The following is a 21,467-nucleotide window of genomic DNA, read 5'->3' as shown; positions in this document are numbered from 1 at the left end:
GCGATAGTAAGAAGTTGAACAAGCAGTTCTGACCTCGCACACACACACACACACACACACACACACACACACACACACACACACACACACAATCACATACGCACATGCTCGCGTATCAACATTCCACTGAACAAATGTTTTCATTTTTCCTGTGTATAAATAAAGACAAGTGCAAGAACAGAGCGCACTTCACAGGGCCCACACTCTGATGTGAGCGCTCTGTGACCGCCCTTGCAAGTAAAATCTGAAGCGTGTGTCTCCACTCCCTGACTATCAGCTGAAGAAATCTCTCAGAATAAATCTCTTGACATTATAATTATGCAAAACTAACTTAAACGTACCATATAACTCCCACAAGTGCATACAATTCGACACAACTACAACCTTTTTAACCGAACGTTAACGTTACTCTGTCAACAGCCAATTGTCTAAATAACAGAGCTAACTTAACAGGCGTCTTGTTATTCAGCTTCTGCTCAAACTGCTTTTGTGCATTCACTTGTTTTTGCATTAGATAATATGCAATGCAAAGATATTAGTGTCACTGAGCACTGTTTTATGTCTGTTTGATTTCCCAGACAACAAGGAATGAGCCCAAACCTACATACACATGCACTTTTAACTACTCCAGTGCAGCTGAAATCACAGTGAATATCCAGAACCAGCGTCACTTGGACTCCTTCAACACAATACCTGGGGAGCCATGTTCCCTCTAAGCTGCATGTATGTGCAATCGCGCACTGCTGGCAAGGTCTCTGTGCACAGAAAATCTGTGTTGCGCACAAAAAAATAAATAAATCTGACCTGAATTGAAATTAAAACAGATACATTAACAATTGGTTCAGTTTTGCAGTGTGAGTCAGTAAGTGACCAGTAGTGGTGGGCGGATCGATCCAAATATCGATAGTATTGATCCCAAGTCAGGATCGGTATCGGATCGATACTAGCCTGGTTAGATCGATTCTTTACTTTGAGTTCTGCTTGTTTGCTATGCTGTGCTTTCGGCAAAAACGAAACAGCCAGGTCGCTGGACTCGCCGCTCCTGTGTCAGCGGAGAGCAGGCACACTTTGCTCCCCCCCCCTTATGTTGCGCTGCCATGTCACGTGACTTAGACACTTTGGGGGTTATTAAGTTCTTTACATATTAATAATATTTTTACCAATTGTTTTTGTTGAGAATTTTAATTGTAATTATGACTGTTTATGACTTTTATGGTGTTTATGACTTGTACAGTTTTTTAAATATTAATATTTTAGTGAAAATTTTCCCGCGCTTATGTGCCGCACAGTTTTGAGACAAGTGTTACATATGTTATATCATTTCGTGTGGCTGGGTCTGGACTAGTATGCTATGACTTTTGGTGTTCATGACTTTTATAGTTTTTTAAATATTTAGATTTTAGTGCAAATTTTGGCACATTTCTAGGCCCATGAGAAAGATTCAACTTTTGGCCCCATAGAAACAGATTTCAAACTTCATTTGTGGTGTGTTGGCTCTCTCTAGTGGTATGTTGGGAGTGGTACGGCCTGTCTACCCGTATTTGCATTACCGTAATGACGACAATATCAACGGCGCACACAGCGTCGCTGCTTTCAGGAACCATTGGAATTTTTAAGGTTGCTGGAACCATTGAATAGTTACGATAACTGCAAGGGTGTATGCTTGGTGGAACACTCCATATCCCACAATTCATAGCACACCTCTACAGAGTCAAACAATGGCGGCCACCACTTCGTTTTATATGTCTTTTATTAGTGTTTCTAGGTCACAAATTAAACTTTTAAGAACTTCAATGATCGGCTTTTCTCTCTTGTTTGTTTATTGCGCTAAACAACAGCAGCATGTTTAAGGTTGATCAGCTGTTGTTAGAATTCATTTGATTTTAATTTCTATTATCAGCTGATGTTTGCTGGAGCCACAGCTGAAAAAACAGCTAGTCCAAACCAGGAGATGTCCTTACTGAATCATCAGAGCTAAACTGGTGATGGAGAAACAGGTTTACCTTTTAGGTGACATGAATGAGTTGAAGGGAAGTTATGAACTGTTTCTGAGAGACAACTAACACCAAGCTCCTTTTTTTGTGTAACTGACAGCTGGTAACTGTGCAGGGGCGGATCTAGCACAGCTTTTGCCAGGGGGCCAGGTAGAGCATTAACAGGGAGAGGGGGACACAAAGATATACTTTTCTTTCCCGTGGGTCCACCTCCCCTGCAGCAGCACTGCAGACCACGGCCCGCCACACACATCAAACACGTAAAATAAATATTTATGCACTTTTGGATTCACTTTTTGTTTTTTGTTATTTTTGCACAGTGTTCTGAATGATGAACAATGGTCTACAGCCAATCTTGTGTATTGTTATACAAACTTTGGTTGTAAAATTCAGATAACTATTTAATAAAAGCTAAATATTTTATATGAGAGTAAGAAAGCTGTGAGTTGAAAAGCTACAGCCGGCTGTGTGGGTACACCAACCATGTGTGAAAAGTGGTCCATAACGTAATGCTTCAAAGCATGTTCATGCAAACATTGTCGGGTCTGCCGTGGTACAATGGGACTTCTTCTCATGAACCTGTGTGCACAGCGTCTGCAAATCGGGGCTGTACGAAGTCACCTCATCTTTACACAAAACTGTAAACTGTCATCTGTGAGGCGCGAGCGGTGTTCGTTTTTACCATAGTTCATGGTGGAGAATGGCTGCTCTGGTGAGTTTTGCTCTCTGTATGAATGGCAAACTACACTGATTAGTAGCGGCATAGGCACACTTAAAATTTCTTCTGAAATTTTTGCTTTCTAGTTTTCGTATTATAGTTTATCAACAGTATTTGTTTTAATTTGTTTACTGGTTTGCGTGCACTTAAGATTAAAAAAAAGAAAGAAAAAAAAAGATCACCACCACGGCAGACCCGATGGCATTTTCATGCTTTGCCGCATCATTTATTCTTACAATAATCACACGGTTGCTGTCACAGTACATTCAACGGCTGCAGCTCTCCCGCTGGCAGCTGCACACATCACCACCACCAAACCTGCAGCGGCATCACAGAACACGCCCTGCCACATACCCCCATCGCCGCTTCACCCCACCCCGCAAGCAGGCGAGGGAATCGGCCTGGACCATCGGCCCCCCATGCCCTGGCCCAGCGACGGGGAAGTGTCCACTTTGGCGGTCGCACGCACCTCCAGTGGAAGCCCTGGAGCTGGCCTGATGGCCACCCATATGGCAAGCAGCGGCGGCGTAGCAGGAGTGGAAGTGAGCCCGGGCTCAGAGGCAACTGGGCAGACGGCCGGCACGCAGGACCATGCAGCCTGCGTGCCAAAGAAGACAGCATGCCGCCCTCAGGCAGGACCCCCGTGCACCTCGCGCACCTCAAACTCCATCTCCAGCTTGGCAGGTCCCGCTGGCACGAAAGCCTCCGGCTCACCCCGAGCCGCGCGCTGTCCACCCTTACAGTGATCACCCGGTTGCTGTAACAGTAGCCTACATTCCATGGCTGCAGCCCTCCTGCTGCCAGCTGTACACATCAATACCAAAAACAACAACAGCACAAGCACCGCACAGGTTTTAAGCCGGCGAGGCATGATTGTAGATGCAGTGAAGGTGAGTCCATCTCATCTGCAGCAGCATCGCAGACCACGGCCCGCCACAATAATAAAGCATTTTTTATTTAATTATAAATAAATTATTTCTCCTAATTATGTCCTGGGTTTTAAGTAATTAACAATACAAAAGGAAAAATCACAAAAAACACTTAAGGTCATGAAAATTAATTGCGATTTAGCAATTCAATGAGGCATCCACCTTATTTATTGAAAAGTATCGGTATCGGTATTCGTATTGGCAATACTGGCCCATATTTACTTGGTATCGGATCGATACCAAAATATGCAGTATCGCACACCACTAGTTACCGGTGACTGGCTGGTCCAGCCAATGATAGAATAGAATAGAATAGAATAGAATAATCCTTTAATTGTCCCACAAGGGGAAATTTGGTTGTAACAGCAGCCAGAAAGACACATACACAAACAAACAGTACACATGACACAAAACAGAAACATACACAATTTTTCTTACATATTTACATATGGACAATGGTTACTATAAACAGAGTACTGTACGGTTATTAAATTAAATAAAAATTAACTACAGATAAGAGGCAAACCCGGTTGTAGTGCGAATCGGTTGATTAAATTATTGCAGTTACAGCACAGATGTAAACATCTATGTTTGTTGGGAGAAGTTCTGATTGTACAGATGCGATTCACATTCATATATACGCAGCTAATCAACGTCGTTGACAGGCTATGCCAGGGTCCTTATGTGCCAACACTGGTGTTTTAGCTAGCAAAGCGGCATGGCTGATGTGGAGTGAAGCCACGTTAATGACAACGTGTACAACCATTGGAGATGTGAGCAGGACAGACGGAACAACTGACGGACAAAGTGTGGACTTTATACCAGTTTTTAAATTATGTTGATCGGCCACGTAAAACCAGAGTTATGATAAAAATATCTGCAATGTTTGTTTTTCTTCCTGAATACTGTCGTTGTTTATATTTACTGCAGGAAGAAACGCTAAAAAGTGTGTTTTATTAGGAAAATGCTGGAAAGCACTCTCCGCCTGTGAGCAAAAACAAAACCAAAAACCCCCCCACCTTTTCCTATTGGTCTAAAAATGTACCATGTGGACCAATCAAAAAATGATACGGCAACATGACATTTAGTTGTTTACGAAGGAGGAAGTTTTAGGAGTGACGGCGGTGTTTTGAGATGTGAGAGATTTTTGACTTTTAGCGCAAATCTTGTGTAGTTAGTGTGTAGTGTAGTCAGTAGTTTTGTTGTGTGTGTCAGAACCATGAGGCGACTGCTGAAAATTATTTTTTGGAGTGCCACAAATAATTTGTGTGGCATCAAATTTGATGCAGAACAGCTGATTGTTCTGTAAATAGTTTGAAATGTTTATTTAAAAAATGTCTTGGCTGCATTTTTAGGTAAACAGCTGCAAAAAACTTTGTTTTACTTTTTTGAAGAAGTAACTATATAATTAATTGCAGAGTTAAAGGACTCTCTCCCAGACCACACAGACTTATAGTACAAAAAAGAAAGAAAGTTGTGTTTTAAAAATGGGAGTTCAAGTTATTTTTACTTCCAATAGTGTTAGCATACTACACATGTCATGAGCAGGATTATTTAAATTATCATTGTAAGTGGGCTAAAGCAGTGAATTAAAAGTCGTCTAACATAAATGTAAATGCTGTAATTTGATTATTTTACTAAACATGTAACTTGGGTGGATTCGATGCTGGCGTGACCACAGTGCACACGTCTGCTGTTGCTCACAGTGGTCCAAGGGACCGCTCAGACACATGAAACAGAGGGAACACTGCTGAGGAGACTCTGACAGATTTAGGATTATTTAATGAAGCTTCTTCCTGAGTTCTGCAGATCCTTCTGTGAGAATCCTACAGGATGTTTATGAATCTGGACATTTTGTCTATATTTAATTCCTCACTTCTGACTGGTTTGGTCCCTGTTTATTTGGAATAAACAACAATAATATTCAACAATAAACTGGATAAATTTCTATGATACTGAAATATTAGAAATTAGTGAAACTGTATTGATCAGAACTGCAGCTAAAGAAATCTAGGTTAGCCTGGATAAGTTCCTTCAGGGTGAACTTGTTGCTGACACAGATCAGGATCAAACTAAATCTGAAGTGGACGGGGGACAGATTTCTTTCTGTTTTTTTGTCTATCCTTGGATTGTGAGTCATAAATTAATGTTCTCTGGAAATTGTGTGTATATTTCTGTGTCTTCTATTTCCCATAAACCAACAGACTGAAGTGCTTGATGTTGTCACACGAGTCTTTTATTTGAAGGATTCCTGTTACAAACGGCTCTTGCAAATCTAGACTCTGGTCCGAACTCTCTGTGAATTTAACCTGGTTTTGCTCCCAGTAGGACCATCAATATTCCTGCACACTGTAAATGACTGGACTAGTCTGGAGTTTCCTTCTCCTCATGCTCAGCATGCAAACCAGTTTTTCTTTGGGATGATGGAGATATTTGAAATCTTCATCAGCTTCTATGGCTGCAGCAAATGAAAATTTTGTTTTTCTAACAGGATCTGTGGAAGACCTGCTGGACCTGGTCTGCAGATGGTCCCATCTGCAGACCAGGTCTACGCAGGGCCTACGCCGCTTTTGGCTGCTTTAATAATGTTTCTGTCCTATATGTTCATTTGGATGAACTGCGTTGTTATTTTTGTGCTGTTTATCCAATAGTAAAAACTGAATAAACTGCTAAAAATAAAAGTGCCTTCTTTATCTCAGTTATACTTTTTATATTATAACCTGGTAGTTGGTGTTTTGCGTAGTGAGGAAGACTTTCATTCATCTATAGAATAGAATAGAATAGAATCGTTTTTTTATTGTCACTGTCACAAGAACAATGAAAGGCAGTTTGGCATCTCTCCATGTGTGTGAAATACACAATAGCGTAAGTATTAACACAGTAACACAGACAGATTTACATTTACACAGTAAAGAAGATCATATCTATCCATTTATGTAAGGGTCATTATTAAAAGATTTTACAGTATTGATATAACTAATAGTGATTTGTTTTTCTGTAGTAATCAGAATAAAAAAAATTAGAATCAAAATAATCTGTATTGTCACTTTACGCTCAGGCAAGATTAAATATTGTGGCTTGTTGAAAGAGAGTAAAATATCGTACAGTATATAAAACTGAACACTATCATCTTTGTCACAATTATTGGTTAATAAAAACAGAAGCAGTGCTAACGGCCACACAATGCTTAAATGTGATATTGTGCAAAGAATGCCCACAAATCAGCATTTCTCACCACTTCTCAAAATTGCTAGCAGGAAATGGTTTTTTTCAGTTCTCTGTCTGTTTCAAAGATGGCATTAAAGTCTCCAAGCTTTCAGGAAGTAAAACAGGAAGTGATTTTTATATTTTCATAGAGTTTTGGCTTGACTTAGATCTTATGAGTGACTCGTGCTGGTTCAGATACTGAGATAAGCTTTCTCTGCTTCCTCTTATCAGACAAATCGTATTTTAAGATTTTGTTTTCTTGTTTTTTTTCCATGTTTGCTCTGGTTTTACACATTTAAGTCATAGGTTCACTACAGTATTTAATCAAATATACAAGGACATTGATAACTCGTGCTTTTTAATGGCTGGGCACCTCCTGGGTGAGGTGTTTTGGGCATGTCCCAGCAGGAGGAGGCCCCGGGGCAGACCCACAACATGTTGGAGAGATTATATTTCTCAGCTGGCCTGGGAATGTTTTGTGTTCCCCCGGACGACCTGGAGCAGGTGGCTGGGAAGAGGGAGGTCTGTGCTTCTCTGCTTAGGCTGCTGCCCCTGCAACCTGGCCCCAGATAAGTGGAAGAATATGGATGGATAATAACTCATGATTATATAGAGAACAACATTTGAATTATAGGTCACATCATCTTAATGTTCTTTTTTTTTTTAAAAAGCTGCCCAATCACAATTAGCACAACTCTGACAGGCTGGTGAAAAGTAATCTTCATCATGTTTTCAGAACAATCCCTTTAAATCCTTCAGTACCTTTGTCCCCTAGCACAGAGCTGGGGAAGAGCAGCACCAGCAATTAAATCTAAGATTATCATAACAACTAATTCACTGATGAAAAATCACACACCCAGAAATATAACCTTAAATACTTTACAAAGTAATTTCAAATATTGATGAACAAACAATACCTGGAGTTTTCCCCAACTCTGACACCTGGACAGAAAGCTGCAAAAATATTTTTACCATGACCTACAAAACAAATTTAAAATTTGTACTATAATGTGTACACATAGGATAATTAAAAAACATTTAATATTAAAACAAAACTCATTATGTGGAAAATATTATACCTCTGCTATATATAGGGATGGGTATCGTTTAGGATTTATCCGATACCGGTGCCAAACTGATACTTTTGAAACGGTGCCGGTGCTCAAACGGTGCTCAAACCGGTGCTCAAAGAATGGAGAACACAGAATTGGTCCAAAAACCTCTCATGTTCAGCTGTTTTTTTGTAAAAAGATAACAATGTTAGCCTTTTCTGCAGCTATGGGGCATATATGGTATCACTCTTGGCTGGAAGCAGTGCTTAAACAATGGAAAAAACACAAACTTTGTCCAAAACCCTCTCATGTTCAGCTGTTTTCCACTTTTTCTTTGGTCATTTTAGCCTTTTTGGCCAGGGTGAAGGGAGCATCTGCCATCAAACAAGAAGACAGCCGCATGTAACTATGATGATGTTTGCTAGTTCACCTTACGTGCATTAATGTAATAACGTGGTTAGCCTACTCAACGTAAATTACACATGAACAACATTAAGCTCCTCACGCAGAGAAGAACGGCTGCTGCTGCATCATCATCCTCATCATTTCTGCTACACTGGCAGGGCTAGGGCCCAGGACTCTCCTCTTCGAGTTTTTGGGAGATGTTGCTAACTCCGGGTCCGATAAGAGGCACCACACCCGCAGTAGATGTGCACGGTGTGAGGTCTCGCAGCAAGCTATCAAATACGGTGTATTTCTCGGCTTTTAAAAAAAACGCTATGCGTCGCCAGGTGTTTCATTGGATTCGAGGTGTTACCTCCTTTGACAGTATCACAGTATCAGCTTAAAGCACTTGTTGCAGGCTGATGAGTTTGCATATTTTGCTGTGAAGTACAGCCAGACTTTTGACCGCTTCTCCTTGGGCATTTTTACTTTATTTTCACGACCATAAGACGCACTGTGCTAAAAGGCGCAGTCTCAGTTTTGTGTGCCATTACTGTATTTAACACACACATAAGGCGCACTGGATCATAGGGCGCATACAAGTACCGTATGCGTATTTAAAAATAAAGCGGCAGCAAACCTGAGTTCGGTACCTTACTCACATTTTTATTACCAGTAATCGTCATCATCAACAACACACAAGCATACAAGTGTGCGTATTTAAAAATAAAGCAGGAGCAAAACAAAGTTTGGTACTCACATTTTTATCATCAATCAAACCCATCGAAGTCCTCATCCTCTGTGTCTGAATTGAACAGCTGCGCTAAATCTCCATCAAACATGCCAAGTTCACTTTCTTCACTGTCAGAGTCACTTTCCGTGCCGTGCGGCTCCTCGGAAATGATGCCGGCTTTTGCGAAAGCTCGAACAACAGTGCCAGCAGACATGTTAGCCCAAGCATCTACAATCCATTGGCAAATTGTGGCGTAACTCGCCCGGCGCTGCCTTCCACTCTTGGTGAAACTGTGGTCTCCATCGGTCATCCATCGCTCCCAGGCCGCTCGCAGCCTTACTTTGAACGGGCGGTTCACACCGATGTCCAGCGGTTGGAATTCCTTTGTCAGGCCTCCCGGAATGACAGCAAGCTCACAGTTCCTTTGTTTCACTAGTTTTTTCACATCGGCTGTGAGATGGGCACGCATAGAGTCACAGATTAAGAGCGATGGTGATGCGTGGAAAAAACCACCTGGTCTCCTTACATACACCTCCCTCAGCCACTCTTTCATCATTTCCTCATCCATCCAGCCCTTTTCATTTGCCTTAATGATGATTCCTGCTGGAAACTTCTCTTTAGGCAAAGTCTTTCTCTTAAAAATCACCATAGGCGGCAGTTTCTGTCCATTAGCATGGCAGCCAAGCACAACAGTAAAAGAAGACTTTTCATACCCCGTTGTGCGTATCGCTACCGTGCTGGTCCCCTTCTTCTCCACAGTGTGACTCACTGGGATGTCAAAAGTGAGCGGGACCTGGTCCATGTTTGTGATGTGGCTGGGCTGGATGTTTTTGTCGCCGATGTGTTTGCTGTAGTAGGAGCGGAAGATGGCCAGCTTTTCCTTATAATCCGCTGGAAGTTGCTGCGCTACCGTAGTCCTGATCCAGATGGAAAAAATGGCACCGTTTCATAAAAAGTGAAAGTGAAACTGCTTTTAGCTGAATGGTGACCGTCGAAACGCTTCTCCCGCTCGTTCTTTGCGCGATGATCCACCGCTCGAGTCTTTCCTCCAACTCGGGCCACCTCGCCTTATGTCCGCGGAAACTCAGCTGCGTTTTCTTGACCTGCCGGAGCTTGTTTTCTAGCTTCCTCCATTTGCAAACCATCGATTCGTTAATCTTAAATTCTCTCGCCGCTGCTCGATTTCCATGTTCCTCCGCGTAGCTGATGGCCTTCAGTTTAAACTGTGCTTCATAAGCGTGTCTCTTTGCCATTTTCAGGGTTGCGCCCACACTTCACCCTTTAGCGTTCTCATGGTGTTCTCTACTACGTCCTCCTTACAACACACAGGGCGCACTGCGCTATAGGGCGCGCCGTACTTTTTGAAGAAAATCTAAGACTTTTAAGTGCGCCTTATGGTCGTGAAAATACGGTAATCTGTAGCTCTGCTCTAAAAAAACGTACGTACCTGGGCCCGCCTACTATCCTCAGAAACGTAAAATGATTGGCTAGAATTCAAAGTGTATCACAGCTCAGGAAAAAAAAAGCACCGAAATAAAGCACCGAAATGTGCGCTGCTTTTCAGAATCAGAATCGTGTTTATTGGCCAAGTATATGTGCAGACACATACAGGGAATTTGGTTCCGGTAGATGGAGGCTCTCGCAATATAAATCACACACACACACACACACACACACACACACACACACACACACACACACACACACACACACACGTGTCTATATATACACATTACACATACATACACAAAGCTGTGTAAACCAACTATAAATAACGAATCTAAACTTATATACATAAAATACAGAAATGAATGAGGTGGAATGAATACTACAGAATGTACATAAGGTGCAGTTGCAGTCTGGCAGTGGGAGCAGTGTGACAGGTCAACTGTTTAGAAGGGAGATGGCGAGGGGAAAGAAACTGTTCCTGTGTCGGGTGGTCCTGGTCTGCAGGCTTCTGTACCGTCTGCCAGAGGGCAGCAGATCAAAAAGTCTGTGTGCAGGGTGTGATGGGTCTGTGATGATTTTCCCTGCCCGTTTCCTGGTTCTTGAGAGGTACAGATCCTGGATGGAGGGCAGGGGGGTGCCGATGATCCTTTCTGCTGCCCGTACAGTCCGCTGCAGTCTGCTCCTGTCCTGTTTAGTGGCTGCTCCATACCAGACTGTGATGGAGGAGCACAGGACAGACTCAATGACCGCAGTGTAGAACTGGATCAGCAGCTCCTGTGGAAGACTGTACTTCCCCAGTTGTCTCAGGAAGTACATCCTCTGCTGGGTCTTTTTGAGGATGGAGTTGATGTTGGTCTCCCACTTCAGGTCCTGGGAGATAGTTGTACCCAGGAACTTGAAGATCTTCACAGTCGACACAGGGCTGTCTGATATGGTGAGGGGGAGCAGAGTTGAGGGATGTCTCCTGAAGTCCATTGTCATCTCTACAGTCTTAAGAGTGTTCAGCTCCAGATTGTGCTGACTGCACCAGAGTACCAGCCGCTCAACTTCCTGCCGGTATGCAGACTCATCACCATCTTGAATGAGGCCAATGACAGTGGCGTCATCTGCAAACTTTAGGAGTTTGACAGCCGAGTTCTTGGAGGTGCAGTCGTTAGTGTAGAGGGAGAACAGTAGTGGTGAGAGGACACATCCTTGAGGGGCACCAATACTGAGGGACCGAGTTTCAGAGGTGATCTCCCCCAGCCTCACTTGTTGCTTTCTGTCTGTCAGGAAGCTGGTGATCCACTGACAGGTGGCTGGTGACACGCTGAGCTGGGAGAGTTTGGAGGAGAGAAGTTACGGCACAATGGTGTTAAAAGCCGAACTAAAGTCCACAAACAGGACCCTGGCATACGTTCCCGGGCGGTCAAGGTGTTGCAGGATGTAATGCAGCCCCATGTTCACTGCATCATCCACCGACCTGTTTGCCCGGTAGGCAAACTGCAGATGGTCCAGCTGGTAGCCTGTAATGTCTTTCAGATGGGCTAACACCAGTCGTTCGAAGGATTTCATGACCACAGACGTCAAGGCGACAGGTCTGTAGTCATTCAGTCCTGTGATGGTGGGTTTTTTGGGAACAGGGATGATGGTGGAGCGTTTGAAGCAGGAGGGAACTTCACACAGCTCCAGGGATCTGTTGAAGATGCGAGTAAAGATGGGAGCCAGCTGTTCAGCACAGGTTTTGAGGCAGGAGGGTGAGACGCCGTCTGGTCCGGGGGCTTTCCTGGGCTTCTGTTTGTGGAATAGTCGGCTCACATCCTGAGTGTGTATTCTGAGTTTCAGGGAGGAGGAAAGGGGGGTGAGAGGTGTGGTGGAGGTCGTTGAGTCTGGATTGGGGAGGGTGGTGGTGGTCGTTGAGTCTGGATTGGGGAGGGGCAGGTTGAAGGGGGGAGAGGTGGAAGGTGTGTTGGGGGTCAATGTCTGAAGCAATGTCCCTGGGGAGGGGAGGGTGGGGCGTGGGAGTCTGTCCGTCTCAAACCTGCAGTAGAATGTGTTTAACTCGTTGGCCAGGTCTTTGTTTGCTTCAATAGTGGGTGGGGGGCGTCTGTAGCTGGTGATTTCCTGCAGGCCCCTCCACACTGACGCAGGGTCGTTGGCTGAGAGCCGTTCTTCCAGCTTCTGGGAGTAGATCCTTTTAGCTGCTTTGATCTCCTTGGTCAGTGTGTTCCTGGCTTGCTTGTACAGGGCCCTGTCACCACTTCTGTAGGCGTCCTCCTTGGCCTTACAAAGATGTTGGAGTTTAGGAGTGAACCATGGTTTATTGTTGTTGTATGTGCAAAAGGTCTTTGTTGGCACACACACGTCTTCACAGAAACTGATGTATGATGTCACAGTGTCCGTGAGCTCATCTAGGTTGTCAGATGCAACTTGAAAAACAGTCCAATCAGTGGAGTCAAAACAGTCCTGCAGTTCCTGCTTTGCTGCGTTAGTCCACTTCTTCACAGTTTTGACTACAGGCTTGGCACGTTTGAGTTTTTGCCTATAAACTGGAATAAGATGGACCATGCAGTGATCAGAATGTCCCAAAGCTGCCCGGGGCACAGAGCGATAGGCATCTTTTAGAGTGGTGTAGCAGTGATCCAGTATGATGTTGTCCCTGGTGGGGCAGTCTATATGCTGTCTGTATTTAGGGAGTTCGTAGTTTAGGTTTGCTCTGTTAAAATCCCCAAGAATAATTGTAAAGGAATCCGGGAATTTCCTCTCCAGGGTAGTAATCTGGTCAGCCAGCTCGCACAGTGCGTTGTTCGCGTTGGCCTGTGGAGGGATGTAAACTGCGACCAGCATGAAGGAAGAAAACTCCTGCGGTGAATAAAACGGTTTACAATTGATGAAAAAACTTTCCAAGTGTGGGCTGCAGTGTTTCTGTAACACTGTGAGATCAGTACACCAACCTTCATTTTTGGTCTGGTTATTACCGTTTATGTCAGAACCGGTGTCATCATGGCACCGGATACCGGTACCCATCCCTAGTTATATATTACAGTATGTTTAGAAAATACATGTAAATTCTAACTATTCCCCATTTTCTCTGTTTCTGCAATTAGGAAGACCAGGAAACCCTTGACCCCTGTTTTAATCCACGGGGTCAACGTGGACATTGTGGATGACTATAAATACCTTGGAGTATACATAGTCAATAAACTGGACTGGGCTAAAAACACCACAGCACTTTACAGGAAAGGCCAGAGTTGTCTCTATTTTCCAAGATATTCAACAATAAACTGGATAAATTTCTATGATACTGAAATATTAGAAATTAGTGAAACTGTATTGATCAGAACTGCAGCTAAAGAAATCTAGGTTAGCCTGGATAAGTTCCTTCAGGGTGAACTTGTTGCTGACACAGATCAGGATCAAACTAAATCTGAAGTGGACGGGGGACAGATTTCTTTCTGTTTTTTTGTCTATCCTTGGATTGTGAGTCATAAATTAATGTTCTCTGGAAATTGTGTGTATATTTCTGTGTCTTCTATTTCCCATAAACCAACAGACTGAAGTGCTTGATGTTGTCACACGAGTCTTTTATTTGAAGGATTCCTGTTACAAACGGCTCTTGCAAATCTAGACTCTGGTCCGAACTCTCTGTGAATTTAACCTGGTTTTGCTCCCAGTAGGACCATCAATATTCCTGCACACTGTAAATGACTGGACTAGTCTGGAGTTTCCTTCTCCTCATGCTCAGCATGCAAACCAGTTTTTCTTTGGGATGATGGAGATATTTGAAATCTTCATCAGCTTCTATGGCTGCAGCAAATGAAAATTTTGTTTTTCTAACAGGATCTGTGGAAGACCTGCTGGACCTGGTCTGCAGATGGTCCCATCTGCAGACCAGGTCTACGCAGGGCCTACGCCGCTTTTGGCTGCTTTAATAATGTTTCTGTCCTATATGTTCATTTGGATGAACTGCGTTGTTATTTTTGTGCTGTTTATCCAATAGTAAAAACTGAATAAACTGCTAAAAATAAAAGTGCCTTCTTTATCTCAGTTATACTTTTTATATTATAACCTGGTAGTTGGTGTTTTGCGTAGTGAGGAAGACTTTCATTCATCTATAGAATAGAATAGAATAGAATCGTTTTTTTATTGTCACTGTCACAAGAACAATGAAAGGCAGTTTGGCATCTCTCCATGTGTGTGAAATACACAATAGCGTAAGTATTAACACAGTAACACAGACAGATTTACATTTACACAGTAAAGAAGATCATATCTATCCATTTATGTAAGGGTCATTATTAAAAGATTTTACAGTATTGATATAACTAATAGTGATTTGTTTTTCTGTAGTAATCAGAATAAAAAAAATTAGAATCAAAATAATCTGTATTGTCACTTTACGCTCAGGCAAGATTAAATATTGTGGCTTGTTGAAAGAGAGTAAAATATCGTACAGTATATAAAACTGAACACTATCATCTTTGTCACAATTATTGGTTAATAAAAACAGAAGCAGTGCTAACGGCCACACAATGCTTAAATGTGATATTGTGCAAAGAATGCCCACAAATCAGCATTTCTCACCACTTCTCAAAATTGCTAGCAGGAAATGGTTTTTTTCAGTTCTCTGTCTGTTTCAAAGATGGCATTAAAGTCTCCAAGCTTTCAGGAAGTAAAACAGGAAGTGATTTTTATATTTTCATAGAGTTTTGGCTTGACTTAGATCTTATGAGTGACTCGTGCTGGTTCAGATACTGAGATAAGCTTTCTCTGCTTCCTCTTATCAGACAAATCGTATTTTAAGATTTTGTTTTCTTGTTTTTTTTCCATGTTTGCTCTGGTTTTACACATTTAAGTCATAGGTTCACTACAGTATTTAATCAAATATACAAGGACATTAATAACTCGTGCTTTTTAATGGCTGGGCACCTCCTGGGTGAGGTGTTTTGGGCATGTCCCAGCAGGAGGAGGCCCCGGGGCAGACCCACAACATGTTGGAGAGATTATATTTCTCAGCTGGCCTGGGAATGTTTTGTGTTCCCCCGGACGACCTGGAGCAGGTGGCTGGGAAGAGGGAGGTCTGTGCTTCTCTGCTTAGGCTGCTGCCCCTGCAACCTGGCCCCAGATAAGTGGAAGAATATGGATGGATAATAACTCATGATTATATAGAGAACAACATTTGAATTATAGGTCACATCATCTTAATGTTCTTTTTTTTTTAAAAAGCTGCCCAATCACAATTAGCACAACTCTGACAGGCTGGTGAAAAGTAATCTTCATCATGTTTTCAGAACAATCCCTTTAAATCCTTCAGTACCTTTGTCCCCTAGCACAGAGCTGGGGAAGAGCAGCACCAGCAATTAAATCTAAGATTATCATAACAACTAATTCACTGATGAAAAATCACACACCCAGAAATATAACCTTAAATACTTTACAAAGTAATTTCAAATATTGATGAACAAACAATACCTGGAGTTTTCCCCAACTCTGACACCTGGACAGAAAGCTGCAAAAATATTTTTACCATGACCTACAAAACAAATTTAAAATTTGTACTATAATGTGTACACATAGGATAATTAAAAAACATTTAATATTAAAACAAAACTCATTATGTGGAAAATATTATACCTCTGCTATATATAGGGATGGGTATCGTTTAGGATTTATCCGATACCGGTGCCAAACTGATACTTTTGAAACGGTGCCGGTGCTCAAACGGTGCTCAAACCGGTGCTCAAAGAATGGAGAACACAGAATTGGTCCAAAAACCTCTCATGTTCAGCTGTTTTTTTGTAAAAAGATAACAATGTTAGCCTTTTCTGCAGCTATGGGGCATATATGGTATCACTCTTGGCTGGAAGCAGTGCTTAAACAATGGAAAAAACACAAACTTTGTCCAAAACCCTCTCATGTTCAGCTGTTTTCCACTTTTTCTTTGGTCATTTTAGCCTTTTTGGCCAGGGTGAAGGGAGCATCTGCCATCAAACAAGAAGACAGCCGCATGTAGCTATGATGATGTTTGCTAGTTCACCTTACATGCATTAATGTAATAACGTGGTTAGCCTACTCAACGTAAATTACACACGAACAACATTAAGCTACTCACGCAGAGAAGAACGGCTGCTGCTGCTGCCATCATCATCCTCATCATTTCTGCTACACTGGCAGGGCTAGGGCCCAGGACTCTCCTCTTCGAGTTTTTGGGGGATGTTGCTAACTCCGGGTCCGATAAGAGGCACCACACCCGCAGTAGATGCGCTCGGTGTGAGGTCTCGCAGCAAGCTATCAAATACGGTGTATTTCTCGGCTTTTAAAAAAAACGCTATGCGTCGCCAGGTGTTTCATCGGATTCGAGGTGTTACCTCCTTTGACAGTATCACAGTATCAGCTTAAAGCACTTGTTGCTGCTGAGTTTGCATATTTTGCTGTGAAGTACAGCCAGACTTTTGACCGCTTCTCCTTGGGCATTTTTAATCTGTAGCTCTGCTCTAAAAGAACGTACGTACCTGGGCCCGCCTACTATCCTCGGAAACGTAAAATGATTGGCTAGAATTCAAAGTGTATCACAGCTCAGGAAAAAAAGCACCGAAATAAAGCACCGAAATGTGCGCTGCTTTTCAGAATCAGAATCAGAATCGTGTTTATTGGCCAAGTATATGTGCAGACACATACAGGGAATTTGGTTCCGGTAGATGGAGGCTCTCGCAATATGAATCACACACACACACACACACACACACACACACACACACACACACACACACACGTCTATATATACACATTACACATACATACACAAAGCTGTGTAAACCAACTATAAATAACGAATCTAAACTTATATACATAAAATACAGAAATGAATGAGGTGGAATGAATACTACAGAGTGTACATAAGCTGCAGCTGCAGTCTGGCAGTGGGAGCAGTGTGACAGGTCAACTGTTAAGAAGGGAGATGGCGAGGGGAAAGAAACTGTTCCTGTGTCGGGTGGTCCTGGTCTGCAGGCTTCTGTACCGTCTGCCAGAGGGCAGCAGATCAAAAAGTCTGTGTGCAGGGTGTGATGGGTCTGCGATGATTTTCCCTGCCCGTTTCCTGGTTCTTGAGAGGTACAGATCCTGGATGGAGGGCAGGGGGGTGCCGATGATCCTTTCTGCTGCCCGTACAGTCCGCTGCAGTCTGCTCCTGTCCTGTTTAGTGGCTGCTCCATACCAGACTGTGATGGAGGAGCACAGGACAGACTCAATGACCGCAGTGTAGAACTGGATCAGCAGCTCCTGTGGAAGACTGTACTTCCCCAGTTGTCTCAGGAAGTACATCCTCTGCTGGGTCTTTTTGAGGATGGAGTTGATGTTGGTCTCCTACTTCAGGTCCTGGGAGATAGTTGTACCCAGGAACTTGAAGATCTTCACAGTCGACACAGGGCTGTCTGATATGGTGAGGGGGAGCAGAGTTGAGGGATGTCTCCTGAAGTCCATTGTCATCTCTACAGTCTTAAGAGTGTTCAGCTCCAGATTGTGCTGACTGCACCAGAGTACCAGCCGCTCAACTTCCTGCCGGTATGCAGACTCATCACCATCTTGAATGAGGCCAATGACAGTGGTGTCATCTGCAAACTTTAGGAGTTTGACAGCCGAGTTCTTGGAGGTGCAGTCGTTAGTGTAGAGGGAGAACAGTAGTGGTGAGAGGACACATCCTTGGGGGGCACCAATACTGAGGGACCGGGTTTCAGAGGTGATCTCCCCCAGCCTCACTTGTTGCTTTCTGTCTGTCAGGAAGCTGGTGATCCACTGACAGGTGGCTGGTGACACGCTGAGCTGGGAGAGTTTGGAGGAGAGAAGTTACGGCACAATGGTGTTAAAAACCGAACTAAAGTCCACAAACAGGACCCTGGCATACGTTCCCGGGCGGTCAAGGTGTTGCAGGATGTAATGCAGCCCCATGTTCACTGCATCATCCACCGACCTGTTTGCCCGGTAGGCAAACTGCAGAGGGTCCAGCTGGTGGCCTGTAATGTCTTTCAGATGGGCTAACACCAGTCGTTCGAAGGATTTCATGACCACAGACGTCAAGGCGACAGGTCTGTAGTCATTCAGTCCTGTGATGGTGGGTTTTTTGGGAACAGGGATGATGGTGGAGTGTTTGAAGCAGGAGGGAACTTCACACAGCTCCAGGGATCTGTTGAAGATGCGAGTAAAGATGGGAGCCAGCTGTTCAGCACAGGTTTTGAGGCAGGAGGGTGAGACGCCGTCTGGTCCGGGGGCTTTCCTGGGCTTCTGTTTGTGGAATAGTCGGCTCACATCCTGAGTGTGTATTCTGAGTTTCAGGGAGGAGGAAAGGGGGGTGAGAGGTGTGGTGGAGGTCGTTGAGTCTGGATTGGAGAGGGTGGTGGTGGTCGTTGAGTCTTGATTGGGGAGGGTGGTGGTGGTCGTTGAGTCTGGATTGGGGAGGGTGGGGGTGGTCATTGAGACTGGATTGGGGAGGGGGAGGGTGAAGGGGGGAGAGGTGGAAGGTGTGTTGGGGGTCAATGTCTGAAGCAATGTCCCTGGGGAGGGGAGGGTGGGGCGTGGGAGTCTGTCCGTCTCAAACCTGCAGTAGAACGTGTTTAACTCGTTGGCCAGGTCTTTGTTTGCTTCAATAGTGGGTGGGGGGCGTCTGTAGCTGGTGATTTCCTGCAGGCCCCTCCACACTGACGCAGGGTCGTTGGCTGAGAGCCGTTCTTCCAGCTTCTGGGAGTAGATGCTTTTAGCTGCTTTGATCTCCTTGGTCAGTGTGTTCCTGGCTTGCTTGTACAGGGCCCTGTCACCACTTCTGTAGGCGTCCTCCTTGGCCTTACAAAGATGTTGGAGTTTAGGAGTGAACCATGGTTTATTGTTGTTGTATGTGCAGTGTCCGTGAGCTCATCTAGGTTGTCAGATGCAGCTTCAAAAACAGTCCAATCAGTGGAGTCAAAACAGTCCTGCAGTTCCTGCTTTGCTGCGTTAGTCCACTTCTTCACAGTTTTGACTACAGGCTTGGCACGTTTGAGTTTTTGCCTATAAACTGGAATAAGATGGACCATGCAGTGATCAGAATGTCCCAAAGCTGCCCGGGGCACAGAGCGATAGGCATCTTTTAGAGTGGTGTAGCAGTGATCCAGTATGATGTTGTCCCTGGTGGGGCAAAATTACAAAACTTTTAGCACTGTCTGTAATCAAACCTCTGTAACTTTGCTCTGCTTCACTTCAGCAGCATCAGGTAATGTTCAGATGTTGATTCACAGTTTTCTTCCATTTTGGTTCTACTGCAGAATATTTTTAAGGTTATCTGCTATAAAAAGCCAGGCCAGGAAAATCTCCATGTTTTTCTGTGTTTTATTGTCAGTTACTTTGACACAAAGGCATCTGCTGTGATGCTCACACCTCTTTTTGAAACAGCAGTACAGAGCGCAATTGTCAGGGTGAGGTCGTGGACGAAAGAAGGAGGACCCAAACGCTGGACTCACAGGTAGGTGAAGATTGGTGTTTTATTGTCAACGGAGTGAACAAACAGAACAGAGGTAGGAAACGGCTGGCCGGCTGGACGACTGACTGAATGGATGAATGAAAGACTGACTGACAACTGACCGGCTGACCTGACGGAACTGAACAGAGGACAACCTAACAACGGCGAGGACAACATCACGAACATCAATGACACGACATTGGACTGGTTGAACTGAGGGACATAAATACACAGGCTGAGTGATGAGAGATTAGAACCTGGTGAGTACACAGCTGAACATAATGAACTAATGATAAACGGGAAGAGGATGGAACATAATGCACATGGACCAAGGCTAACACAATAAAACAGGAGGTGAAGCAGACAGAATATAAACAGTGAACATGAACTAAGAATACTGGGTCAAAGACCCAGAAACCCTGACAGTACCCCCCCCCGCAAAGGCCGGCACCCGACGGCCAAAAGAACAAAAAACCAGAACAGGGCGGGCGGAGGGGGCCCAGGACGGAGGGACGGAGTCCACACAGAGACAGTTCGGGAGGCCGACCGTGCGGACGGCAACGGCGACGATGACAGCGCTGGTCCGGGGGCCGACCGTGCGGAAGGCGACGGCGACGATGACAGCGCTGGTCCGGCGGCCGGCCGTGCGGAAGGCGACGGCGGCCACTCAGGCGAAGGCGGTCCGGCGGCCGGCCGTGCGGAAGGCGACGGCGGCCACTCAGGCGAAGAGGGTCCGGGGGCCGGCCGTGCGGAAGGCGACGGCGGCCACTCAGGAGAAGAGGGTCCGTGGGCCGGCCGTGCGGAAGGCGACGGCGGCGATGACAGCGCTGGTCCGGGGGCCGACCGTGCGGAAGGTGACGGCGATGATGACAGCGCTGGTCCGGCGGCCGGCCGTGCGGAAGGCGACGGCGGCCACTCAGGCGAAGGCGGTCCGGCGGCCGGCCGTGCGGAAGGCGACGGCGGCCACTCAGGCGAAGAGGGTCCGGGGGCCGGCCGTGCGGAAGGCGACGGCGGCCACTCAGGAGAAGAGGGTCCGTGGGCCGCCCACGACGGCGATGGCGCCCGGCCAGTGGCCTAGCCAGCGGTCTAGAAAACGGCCGTTTAGCTCCAGACCCAAACGAGGCTGGGCCAGGCGAGGCTGAAGGCACGGAGGCTGAAGGCTCTGAGGCTGGAGCCGGACCAGGCAGAGCAGAAGCAGAGGCCGACGCCGGACCGGGCGTGGGTGCAGCTGAGGCAGAGGCCGGGCCGGGCGTGGGTGCAGCTGAGGCAGAGGCCGGGCCGGGCGTGGGTGCAGCTGAGGCAGAGGCCGGGCCGGGCGCGGCTGAAGCGGAGGCTTCTGGCTGGAGACAGGCAGGGCCAGTAGGCGCGGAGGCTTCTGGCTGGAGACAGGCAGGGCCAGTAGGCGCAGAAGCCTCTGGCTGAGGAGCGGCCGGGCCAGCGGGTGCGGAAACCCCTGGCTGAGGAGCGGCCGGGCCAGCGGGTGCGGAGACCCCTGGCTGAGGAGCGGCCGGGCCAGCGGGTGCGGAGACCCCTGGCTG

This window comes from Maylandia zebra, unplaced genomic scaffold (genome assembly GCF_041146795.1).
Source record: "Maylandia zebra isolate NMK-2024a unplaced genomic scaffold, Mzebra_GT3a scaffold25, whole genome shotgun sequence".
NCBI classification, from domain to species: domain Eukaryota; kingdom Metazoa; phylum Chordata; class Actinopteri; order Cichliformes; family Cichlidae; genus Maylandia; species Maylandia zebra.
This window is presented reverse-complemented; position numbering follows the sequence as displayed.